The sequence below is a fragment of the Erithacus rubecula genome, assembly GCF_903797595.1.
Source record: "Erithacus rubecula genome assembly, chromosome: 24".
Classification (NCBI taxonomy): Eukaryota; Metazoa; Chordata; class Aves; order Passeriformes; family Muscicapidae; genus Erithacus; species Erithacus rubecula.
In genome coordinates this window covers 2,283,191-2,295,734 of record NC_136676.1, presented here as the reverse complement: position 1 = coordinate 2,295,734, position 12,544 = coordinate 2,283,191, and the positions used below count along the sequence as shown (strand labels likewise).

Sequence of the window (12,544 nt, the reverse complement as noted above, 5' to 3'; positions counted from 1 at the left end):
CTTGTCAGTTCCTGGTCATCACCTTCCCTTTCAGCTGTCTCCCAGCTTTATGCCATTTTTGCAACTCTTACCACACAGCTGCCTGCAAGACTAGCACATCTACTAAATAATTTGGTTTTAATTTTTATGTGTTGCAGGCAGTGGTGGGGAGGACTGTTGCTTTCCTTTTCTGTAAGCAACTGCACTTGTATGCTGATTTGCAGGACAAAATGCAGTTTTTAAGCTGCTTTCCTTTGTCTTTGAGGGGAGCTGGCTGTACCCTGTGCAGCTGGAACTTACAGGGTGCCCTCACATGCTGTGATCAGGACACAGCTTGACCTCCTGTCCTAGTTTGTCACATCATTAGGCTCCCCTGACACAGGATTATAGTGAATGGAAAGTTGTGCTCAGTGGCATGAATGATCTCTGCATTCTGCCTGAGTAAGCCTGGCCAGGGCCACAACAGGTGGGCTGAGAACCTCTGCCCAGCTCCTAAAACCCTCAATTAAGGTCTCATGGTCCCACATCCAGCATGGAGCATCCCTGAGAACAGATACAGGCTGGAATAGGCACCTAAAAAGTATTACCCACAGAGGCATCTGTCCTGTCCTCATGGGATGGGGTGACTGGTGACTGATTAATGTTTGCCTCTCAAAACACATAGCTGAGCCTGGAATGGAGATGTGGGAGGAGAAAGCAGAGTATGAGCACAGCAAAGGACTTGGCACCTGCTGGGGACACTGTGGGTGCCAGCAGAGACCCATGTGGGGAGCCTGGAGCTGCAGCTCCCTCAGCAGTGGGGAGAGGAGGATTTTCACATATGCCTGTTTGTGTTGCAGTGCACTCTTTCTTTTAAAGGCTTCATCTTTTCCCTGCTCTCTACTCTTTGTCTTCATAGAATTAGGTGGTTAAAACTCAGCAATTTTTTTACCTCCCTTCACATTGAAAAAGACAAACACAGCTCCTCAATAATAAACCCAAACCATTCTGCCATCACAATTCTGCTCCTTGGGCACAGGATACAGCCTGTAACTGCATCATTATGTACTGCAGAGCTCCTGCCTCGTTTGGTGGAGGAACAGTATTTCTTTTCATCCTCACCAGTCACTGTGTGCTCTGTTTGCTACAGAGCCTCCAAACCCTGCTCCGAATATGAAATCCTATTCCTCTCTATGGGATCCCTTTGAGCCCTTGTTTGAGCCCACAATTTCCCTCAAATGACAGATCTATTTGGGGCTGTGGGCAGAGCTCTGTCCTGCTGTGGCACAAGAAAACATGAGAGAAATTGTCAAGTGTAGACTGACCTTGGGGAGGTTTATTTAATTCCTCCCCCACGTACAAGTGGGAAAGTGTTTAATTATTCCAGAAGTTAAACTGATAAAAATGATGGGCCTGTGGCGTGTGTGCAGGTGGGATCTCTGGTGTCTCAGGTGTAGGACTGGGAAAACAAACATGGAATTAGCAGCCACCTCTGAAGGTTTCATCTTACCCAGTTCATCCAGTTCTGCACTGGAGCTCTGAGCTGGCAGGGATGTGATCTAGTTCTACAAAGGTTCACGAAGATGAGGTTGTCCTTTTTCTTCTCATTGTCACTACATCATTTCTACACACTTATTCAGAAGACAAGCACGAGTTTCTCATGGAACAGCCTTTTTTCTTGGCATCTGGGTTCTTTCTGTTCCTGGTCCAAGATGTGAAATGGAGCAAATTTGATTTTCTTTGCTGGAAAACCAGAACATGTTTCATGAAGTGTCTTTGTAAATTTCTGGTTTTTTCTGGGTAATTTTTGAATCTAGCCTTTCCCTTTATTCAGTGCTTAACTTCTGTGGCTTTTTTGGTGTTTGTATAATTGGGAAGGAGTGGAGGGTTTGAAATAGGTTATCACTTAAGGGAAGTAAAGTGGATACAAAGCAAGAGTGGGAAACTTCTGCATGGTACCCCACACTGCTTAGGTTTTTGCATAGTTCAGAGTGACACAGAAAATCAGAGTAGGCAGTAGAGACACCAGCCCTTTGCATCTGTTCAGGCTGTCTTCTAGAAGGCACCTGGGTGTTCTGAGCTGTGTGGTTCCTCTCCCCTTTGACTCCAGTGCCTGCAGCCCTCGATGCTCAAACTGAGCTGATTCAGAGCTCAGGTACCAGGGATGGAACAAGCAGATTGTTGGGCACTGCAGGAATCTTAACTGGGTACACTGGTGGCTTGGGTTGCAATACAGGATGTGGCCAGCAATGTGAATTCTGTCCCCATCTGGGAGATGCTCCAGCCAGGGCAGGAGCCAAGCCTTTCCTACCCAGAGAAAAACTGACATTTTGGACACCAAGGGAACTTCTTTCCACTGGATTCCAGAGGAAAGCCAGACCTTTCCACATCATCCCTGGACCTTCAGAGGAAACTGCACCTTCTGCAGGAGCACTGCTCCAGCTGAACCACATCTGCCACTGCAGGAGGATGCAGCCACCATTGAATGGGACTGCTGCCACCACCCTGACTGACTGACGGGTGTCAGCTTGGATTCTGACTCTGGCAGTGTTTGGGGTTGTTCTGTGTAATATTGTATTTCTATTTTAATTTTCCTAGTGAATAACTGTTATTCCTAATTCCCCTATCCTTGCCTGAGAATCCCTTAATTTCAAATTTATAATAATTTGGAGGGAGGATGTTTACATTCTCCATTTCAAAGAGAAACTTCTACCTTTATTGGCAGACGCCTGTCCTTCAAACCAGGACAGCTGAGGAAGGAAAAATCCTACTGCAAGCAGAACTGGGAGATGTTTTCTAATATCTCACCTGGTAGTGCCAAAGTAAGTCTTAAAATGTCACCACTGCATCTCCCACTGCCAGGGACATTTCTGCCTGGGAGCAGTGGTAGGTTACAGCAGGAGCTCCCCAGAGGATGCTGCTCTTGTACCTCTTTTTGTGTTTTCTCAGAAGAGGACTTCAGACTAAGGGATCTAGAGTTAGTTCAGTGTGAATTGAAGGGGAGAATACATCAGCAGGTTCACTAACAGTTTGGTCTATAAAAGGACAGATCTTTAGAAATTAGAGAAACTAATTAAGGAATTCAGGTGCTCATTAGAATGCAGGAGGAGCTGTTGGATTAGTTTCTTTTATGTTAAAGGTAGGGGAACTGTCTGAAGTTTGCATCCTGAATGAGGGAGAAAATCTGATATGAGAAGTTACAGACCTGAGTGAGTGAATAACTTGAGGAAAAGCTTTAGGATGTTCAGGGAATGGCTGAAATGTCTGTCAGGCAAACCAATGTATTGCAGAGCTGTGGAGAGCCTTGTGGCACATCAGGCTGCTGGGAATCGCAGCAGATATTGTCTGACAAAGAAAAAGAATAAGGAGAAGAGATGACCTGCAAATTCATGGCTTAGCCTGGAGCCTGAGCCACAGAAAACACAGAAACAGAAATTTCCTGCAGCTGAAGGAAAATCACATTTCTTCTCCCATGTGACAAGTAACAGGATAAGATGAAATAGTCTCAATGTGCCAGGACAGGCTTACATTGGGTATTAGGAAAAATTTCTTCACTGTGAAGGTTATCAAACACTCCCTAGACTGCCCTAGGCAGTGGTGGAGTCACCATCCCTGGAGAGATTTACAAGATGTGTGGGTGTGGAACTTGAGGACATGGGTGGTGGTGCTGGGTGATCTGGATGGTTCTAGGGGACTTTTCCAGCCTAAATGATTCTATGATTCTCTGAGAGTTCCATGGCTGGAGAACTGAGTACTGAGAACTGGCTGGTGTGGTGGTATGAAGTGAAGGGTGTGCACTGGGTGCAGTAATGAGAACTAAGAGTTAATACCTCAGCCAAAATTTCTGGTTCAAAAAAAGGTGAATTCGTATTGGAACTAGACAGATCTGCAGTGGGAAGTCCAGGGGAGTGTAGAAGCTGTTTTATAAGAGGAGCTGCCTTATTCAGACAGGGAAATGGAGACTGAGAGGGAATATGATTATGCTCTTATAATGAAATCAGAGAGGAGATGTAGGGTAAACACCTCAGAGAGTTTAAAAGGCTTTTTAAGCTAAAAGATAATGCTGGCACATGAACAAACAGACATACACTGGCCATGAATAAATTTCAGCTGGAAATTAGAAGAATCAGCAGGGGAATGAGGCTGTGGAAGTGCTTACCAACCAGGGGAAAGGGAGCAAAAATGTAACTAGTATTAGGACAGATCTTAATAATTTTATTGATAGGACTGTGTAGTGCTTATTGTCATCAGGGAACTGGGCTGGTGCCCTGCAGAGGTTCTGCTCAGTGTTGGTGGAAAGGAGGTCAGCCTGTATTTGCCAAGTGCTTCTCTCTTGTAGGAGCCTTGGAGGTGTTTTATTGGAATCCTTGAGCTTTTCCAAGCTACCATGGATGCATCTCACATAAGGGATGTTTCACGTGGCCTCATCACAGAAATAATAATTCAGTTAATAGGTGCTTATTTCAACAATAAGAGTATTTTCTTCTGGCCATCAATTTTTTGATGGCAAGCAGAAAAATTGCAGTGACAAGGGAAATGAGACTGTCAGTTTCAAAAGTATTGGCTAAAAATATTACATGAAATATTGTTTTGGACACTCTCCTTTAGTCTACTTCTGTTTTCTTTTAAAGATCAGTTTTTGCTCATCAGCCACTTCCAAGAGCTGGACTTGGTGGAAGAGCCCAGCAGGTTTGTTCTCAAGGTGACACATCTGTCACCTCAGCTGTATTTGGGTGTTCTGTGACTGCCACCCCACAGCCTCTTCTGTTAAATTGTGTGGGCAGTGGGTAGGGGTCCAGTGCAGTGCTGTGATGCTGTTCCTGTTTTCTGATCTCTGCTCAGATCCAGGAGTTTGTGGAAAGCTGTCTCAGGCAGTTTTGTGGCTGTTTCTTTGTTACAGGCAGTTTTGGATTGTTGTGGATGCAGCTGTCAGAGGGAAGCCTTGGACACTCTGCTCAGGAAGGTGGATTAAGAGAAAAACTCCTGGGGGCTGTGAAATCATCTTTCCCTGGACTCCATCTTCTGCCAGACAACTTGCTGGCAACAGCCAACATCTCTGATGATAAAGGTATGAGTAAACTAAACTTCCATTGGTGACTTTACTGTATAATAGTGACTGCCTTTGAAAACAAATAGCTAAAATTTCCCCTAAGCTGGAGATGACATTAAATACAAACAGTGTCTTACTTGGAATTCCTTGTGATTGAGGGAGATGGTGGGTAAATTAATTTTGGCTGTTCTTTCCCTGATCTAGGTAACATTTCTGCTTGTGTTGGTCGCTGGCTCGTGGTCTCCTGTGTGGAGCAGAGTGTGCTGATGGCAATCCTACACTGAGTGTCCCCATTAAACATCATCTGCTGGGTGGCCAAGCCACTCCTCATGCTTGTTTGGGTGGGATTTTATTGTTTGCTGCCTGCCTGTGATGTCTCAGGGACTCAGGAGCCCCCATCTTTTGCCTGGTGGGACAACCTTCCAAGTTTAGGTGGGTTTAAGCCCACCCTGAACTATTCAGATCAAGAGACTCTGAAGTCACATAAAATTTAAACCAAAATTAACATGCAGTTAAATGTAAATGAGGATTTAATAGAAAGCAAAACTGTGCTCATAATGCTGATAATTTCCTCTGTAGCAAACATTCCTGACAGGCACTTGGCTTTGTCATTTGCTAAGCACGATTGCTTTCTCAAAACACCAGATTCCCAGCATGGGTAATTATCTCGTGGTAATACCCATTCCAAGGAGGGACATTCCTTAATTACACAGAACTGAATTTCCCCAAATTGCAGCTTGAACAAACAGGGTGTAAATATTTCTTATGATGAAAATGAAAAGGGAGGGGGGATTGTTGGTTTTGGGATTTTTTTTAAAATCTTATTTTTGCATATGTAATATATATATACAAACAATAGGATGGGGCCTATCCCTCCACAGCTCATTGCCCTATTGTTTCTTGTCCTTGCATCTTCAGCATTCTTGCATTTCTCCATCTTGAGATTTGCTTTCTGAGAGTTTTATACTTTTTCTGTTTTCCCTCAGGGGATGATTTGAATCTTCTGGCAGCTGATGGATTAACTGGTGGTACCTTTGGGTGCCCAGTGTGCAAGATTCCCTGGGATGGCATTCCTCCAGTGGATAATCACAGAGTGTTTACTGTCTACAACTCCTTGTGGAGCTAAATTATAGCAATTTGTGGAGAGAAATATTTAAATTACTCTCCTGTCTCCTTTTGCATCACTGGTGTGTGTGGTTTGGTGTTTCCTATTAGTCTCATGCCTGCTGTAATTTCAGACCTGTGGTGTGAAGCTGAATGTTATTACCTGAGCTGGGGCTGGAAAAGGTGTGAGCAGCAAAGGGATCCAGGGGAAAGTGATGCTGTGCTCTGACTCTGGGGTCACCTTCCTAACACACAGGTGGCTCAGACAGCACATCATCTCTTTGGATGATGCCAAACTTGTGATGTTGTCCAAATCCCAAGTGAGCCAAGCTGTCTCTGACCTGGTGACAGTGACTCTGGAGGATTTGTTTGATGACAGCCACTCTGAAGAAATCAAGGGAGGGACAGGGGAGGGTGCCTGTGCCTGGCACTGGGTATCCACTAGGTTGGTTCAGGATCTCAGTGTGCTGCTCCAGCTGGGAGATTTGGGGCTTCTTTGGGAAAGTAATCCCAGGTATGCAGCAAGAACAGCATGACCACACACAGGAGAGGTTCATATAAATTCACTGCCTGAGAATTCTCCCTGCTGGGAGAACTCATCTCCCCCAACACATAAGAAATAAAGCAGCAGAGGAAAAGATGGGAGTCAGGTGTGACCCTCCACTGCTGTGAACAGAGAGCAGAGGAATGGTACAGGACAAAGCTGGGGCTCATGGATACAGGAAACCAAAAAAGCTGTCCTGAGAATCAGGTTGGAGATTTTTATGGCTGAATCAGTGATGTGCTCACAGGTATCTTCTTCTGCAGGGTGTAAGGGCTGCTTTGTTCCTTCTGCTCTCACCTGAATCATTGAGCAGCTGGAGAACTGTTCCAGCACAGAGCTGAAGAACTGACCTTTGGGCCTCTCTTCTCCTGTAGAAACTTCCTGGGAGTTGTGCAAAATGACTTCAGCACTGTTTGGATGGCACCTTGTCTGATCCCATCTGTGTTTTTTCTGTGGGTCTGTTAGGAAGGAGGGTCCCAGGCAGGTCTGGGTGTATCATCCTCTCTGCAAGCAAACAGCCTGAGACCTCCACCACTTTCTAATTCCCCAGGGGCATGCTGAAAAAAGGGAAGGAGCTGTGCCTGTGTGCCAGTGTCCCTTGCATGTGAGCCTTCCCCTGTAAACCTTGTAAAATGCACTCAGTGCCTGCTGTAAACTTTGATTCTCTGGTTCTGGCCTGATGCAACAGCATTGTCCACACCAGTTCCTTTAAGACTAAATTTCCTAAAGCTTTTTTATCTGCAGCTTCCTAAAATATAATCTGATAATTAATGGCTTGCTGAATCCATTATGAAGTGCAATTAGATAGATGCAGGGTTCCTGTGGCTCTGAGGGGACTGGTAGCATTTATCTTCCTTTTCCTCATGCCAGAAGGTTGAACTGTGGCACTGAGATATTTACACACAGATCCTGGAGGCTGGGGACACCCTGGGAGCAGTGCCTGCTGCATCCTGCTGCATCCTGCTGCATCCTGCTGCATCCTGCTGCCCAGAGCCAGGGCAGGGAACAGATTGGAGCTTTCCAGAACCATCCTGTGCTGGCTGCTCAGTGCCACCAGGCAGGGATGGTGGCACAGGAGCCTGGCTGTGCACCTGTGAGAGTTTGTTCCTGTTAAAACTTGGAAAGGGGAGGAGAGCAGAGTTCCCAGGAGAGAGGCTGGCAGAGCTGGTGGCATTCTGTGTGTGTCACTTCAGCAAGTGACCCTGAGGTGATGCATGTCTTGAAGGGCTCCCATATAATTTTGTCCCTTCCAGCTTTGTGGGGATGGTGGCATGGAGGAAGCAAAGAGGTTAAGCTGCCTCTAAATCCATGAATGACCAGGAGATGGTGCTCAAGGCCTTGAGGATTAGTGCTGGTGCCCAGGTGCCTCGGCACCTTTGTGGAAAGCTCCTCTGAGCCTCTCCAGCTCCTGGAGAAACCCACACCCACTGCCTGGCTGAAAAGAAAACTCCAAGCCCTGGGCAGGTCACCTCCAAACCCTGAATATCACTGTTTAAAGAGCCTGAAGCTGGGTCTTGGCCACCTGTGGAGGGTGTGAAATGCACCTGTCAATGAGGTGAAGAGGTGAAAACCCTTGGCCAGGAGCAGAGGGGGAGTTGCTGGAGCCCATCTCCTGCCTGCCTGGACACCTTGGGTGAGCAATGGGACAATGACTACTCTGCCTTGGTGGCTTCAGAACAGATGTGCTGGGAGGAAAGCAGTGGATTTTGTCCCACAGGCTGGTGGAGTTGGAAGCTGTTCCCTGTTTCCTGACCTTGTGGGGGCTGGCAGCTGTGAAAGTCCTGCACAAGCTGTGGGAGTGGGGATGGATTGTCCAGACAATGCTTTACAGGTGTCCTGGCCTTTACATGGGAGCCACTATCTGCAGGGAACATTACAGTGAAGCTGATCTCTTTTTGTTCCTGGAAAACTGTGGAGAGGAAAAAAAGATTCAGCAGGGCTTGAGGAGAAATTTCTTTATTTCTAGCCCTGTCCTGTGCAGAGGTAGCTTAGGGCAGAACATGAGCATGGGGCTGTGGGCTGTGATCCCTCTGCCCCTTGCTGCTGGAATGCTGTCCCAGCTGAAAGAGGACAGTGCAGGTGTTACAGCAGGTGTGGTTCAGGCTCACTGTCCCATTTGGGACCCTCTCCTGCCCTTCTGCCCATGTGGGTGTTCCCTCAGCAGAGTCCTGCCAGCAGCACACACCCAGCAAGAGCTCTGCAGCTTTACAGAGCCCACTGAGCATGTCCCATACCATTATGAGGAGATAATAACTCACATCCCCCCACCCCAGTTCCTTCTTGATGGATGAGATTCACACAGCAGAGCAAATTGCAGCCTTAGCAGCACCTCAGTTTTACCCAGGAGGGAGATGAATTTCCCAGGACATGTCCTGGTCTGGTGTTACCACACTGGAAATACTGATTGCTGGTGATTTGTTGTTATGCTGCAATTTATTTTTTCTTTTCTCTGTACAAATAAAATATGGAAAAGGAGAGATGTAGCTGCAGAATGTGAAGCAATTCTCTGGAAGGAAAAATCCTACATTTTTGAAAAGATGATTTTTTTCAAGTCTTGTCCTGTGTACTGGGTGATCTGTTGGGTTCTGGGGGGATCCTGTGCCCCTCTTGACCTTGGTGCCATCCTCTAAGGAAGCAGAGAAGCTGTTTAACATCAGGCTGGACCATGAGCCCATCCTGCCCTTCACTGTGTCCTCCTGCTGCAGCTGCCAGATGCTTTTGGGGAAATAGCAGAGTGCCTGCAACAAACTGGGAAGTGACATCCCATGGAGGATGTCAGACCTGGTAATGGTGGAGTGACAGGACAGAGGGGAATGGCTTTAAGCTGAAAGAAGGTCGATTTGGAATGGATATTAGGATGGAATTCTTCTCTGTGGGGGAAGTTACCCAGAGCAGCTGTGGGTGCCTCATCCCTGGCAGTGTCCAAGGCCAGGTTGGATGGGGCTTGGAGCAACCTGGGACAGTGGAAAGTGTCCCTGTCTATGGCAGGAGTGGGACTGGATGAGCTTTGAGGTCCTTTCCAACCCAAACCATTCTATGATTCTGATTTTTCATCTCTGTCCTGGTTTAACCCCAGCCAGCAGCCAAACCCCTCACAGCCACTCACACAACTCTCCCACCAGTGGCATCAGAGAGGGAACTGGAAGGGCAAAATCTGGAGAACTCATGGGTTGAGATAAAGACAGTTCAATAGGGAAACCAAAACCAAACACACAGGCAAAGAAAAACATAATTAATTCACTGCTTTCCATGGGCAGGCAGGTACTCAACCCTCCAGGGCCCCATCCTATGGAACAGCAGCTTGGGGAGACAAAGCACCATCACTCCAAATGTCCCCCTTTCCTCCTTCTTCCCTGCAGCTTTACACACTGAGCATGATGTCCTGTGGGCTGCAATGTCCCTCTGCTCAGTCTGAGTCACCTGTCCTGGCTGTGCCTCCTCCCAACCTCTTCCCAGCATGGCCTTAGGAAAAGCAGAAAAGGCCTTGGCCCTGTGTGAGCCCCATTCAGCAGTGACAAAAACATCTCTATATTATCAACCCTGCACTCAGCAAAATTCAAAACACAGCCCCACATCAGCCACTGTGAAGACAGTTAACTCCACCCCAGCCAAAACCAGCACAATCTCCTTGCATTTAGGGTGCAGGAATAAACCTGTGACCATTAGGAAATGTCTGTTTTCTGCTCAACTCCCATTTTTGACCCAGTGTCTGTCCTGTTGCTTTGGGATCCTCTGGAAGAAGGCAGAGTGCCCTGGTACAGCACTGGCCCTGAGCAGCCATCACTTGATATTTCCCATGCAAAATGTAATTTCACAGCCCCCAGGTGTTATTTTAACACAGTATATGCAAATTCAGTGCTCTAGGCTTTGTTTTGGGGTGAAGGTTTTTATTATTTTTAAATCCAACCTGTGTGTCATTAGGTGTGAAAATCTGCTGCTTGCCCAAAATTGAGGTGAGGAGAGCACAGAGGCAGTTTGGATCTTCCTTGAATCCTCTTGTAGGGGAGAGCAGGAGGAGAATGGATACCAGTGCTCTGAAAACCCTCCTTGTGATTTGGACAAGCCCTGGCAGCCCCAGCTGATGCTGATACCTTGGCAAATTTTGTTGTTGCTGTGGCAGGCTGCCAGCATGTCCCCAGTGAATTTGGGCACTGGAAAAGGGAAGTGTTGTCTCCAGTGGCCTCCATCCAGCTCAGCAAACCTGAGCAGCCAGAGGGGCTTTCCCAAATTTTGGTGGTTTCTGCAGACAGTGAGATGTCCCCAGGAGATGGGCTCAGTAACCTGTCCTGGAGAGCAGCAGGCTGGCTGCTGGGCACTCAGTTTATGTGTCTGAGCCTCCAGGACCATCAGCTGCCCTTCATTAAGTCACCACAATTCCTGATTTCCTGTATTAACACAGCAATTCCTTTTATTTGAAGCAAAAGCTCTCACTTTTCTTTTCCCTGCACCATTTATGATTACTCAAAGCAGGAAATCTACCCAGGCTTCTGATCATGTTACAGTAAACTAGTCCATGTGAGAGCAGACAGTGGATGCTCTGTGACAGCTCTCATCCACAATGGGAGTGGGGACACCCATGGGTCTGGTTTCTGTGACCTGCAAGGAAACAGAAAGCCCTGAAGAGGAGCAGTAAGGAGCTGCAGGATCTGAATTGCCCAGCACATGGGCACAGCTGAGCAGCTCAGCACTGCTCAGTGTCACTGGGAAGAAGCAATGCTGGCTGCAGGGGATGCAGGGGCTGTGTGACTGCATCCTGAGGGTTGCTGGTCACAGCTGGAGGTGTGCACAGTCCTGAGAGGTGTTTGCAGCTTCAGGAGCTGCTTTTGGCAGGTCAGAAGGTGCTCCCTGCTGCCCCTGCTCTGAGCCTTGATGCTCATGCCATTGCCTGCAGCTGCTCATCCACAGCAGCATGGAACATGGAAATGACAAACTGGAGGCTGTGCAGGAAACAACTTCCAGCACAGTCAAGAGGAGAAATCTGCCACAGGGTACAAGAGTGAAGGAGCTGGCACTGCTTGGCATGGCTGAGGGGTAAACTGGTGACTGCCTTCATCCCTGTGCTGGTGCTCACTGCCATCTCTGCTCTCTGGCAAGTGCTGAAGAGCATCAGCACCAGTCAGGGCCCATCTGTGCAGAGCACAAATGTTTAGATTGGTATTTCCCTTGTCGTGGACACCCTGGAGACATGCCCAGCATTGCAGATCAGACCTTTCCATTTCTAACAAGAGTACTCAGCCCCTGTACTGCTCCCAGGGAGCTCAGGGTCAAGTTTGTTGGCCTATGTTCCTCCATGCCATGGATCAGGGATGCTTAGACCCCTGCAGCATATGGAAATCTCTTCTCTGTGCCTCTCAGACCTTTCCTGCTGGCCCCAGAGCCTCCTGCTGATGGGGAGGGCTGGCCAGGATGGGCTGGTGTGCACACCCAGCAGACAAAGGAGCTGCCAGCAAATGGGTCTGTCTGGACAGATTAGATCTAGTTTAGGACTGTGCAGAATGGTCTCAGCTCACAGGTTTCCCACCCACTGGAGATGGAGTTTGCCCTCCTCCTTTTGGCTGGAATAAGGTGAGCAGAGCCCTGCCCCAGGTTTCAGGCTGCCTGGGGAGATAATCCGTGCCCCTCCAGCTGTGCTGGACCTGCTGATGGCTGTGATGATGTCTTTCCCTGACATGTGAATCTGGATTTTCTGCCCAAGGAGACCAAGGCCATATGTCACCTTCTTGATGACCTTGCCCTTATGGCCACCACTTTGGTAAGGAAGAGTTAAACTCCAGCCCTTGCCAGCCACCCCTGTCCCCCCACTCTGCTGTCCTTCACCTGGCCTAGATCCTTCACTCTGCCTGCTCACCCCAGCCCTGCATCCACCTTCCCCTACCTGCCATCACCCA

General features: G+C 47.8%; 1 protein-coding gene across 1 annotated transcript in view; it reads right to left on the bottom strand.

Annotated features, from left to right (window-relative positions):
- UBIAD1 (UbiA prenyltransferase domain containing 1) overlaps window positions 1-12,544 on the bottom strand; it is a 423,268-nt gene that overhangs the window by 366,814 nt on the left and 43,910 nt on the right. The window lies entirely within an intron of this gene.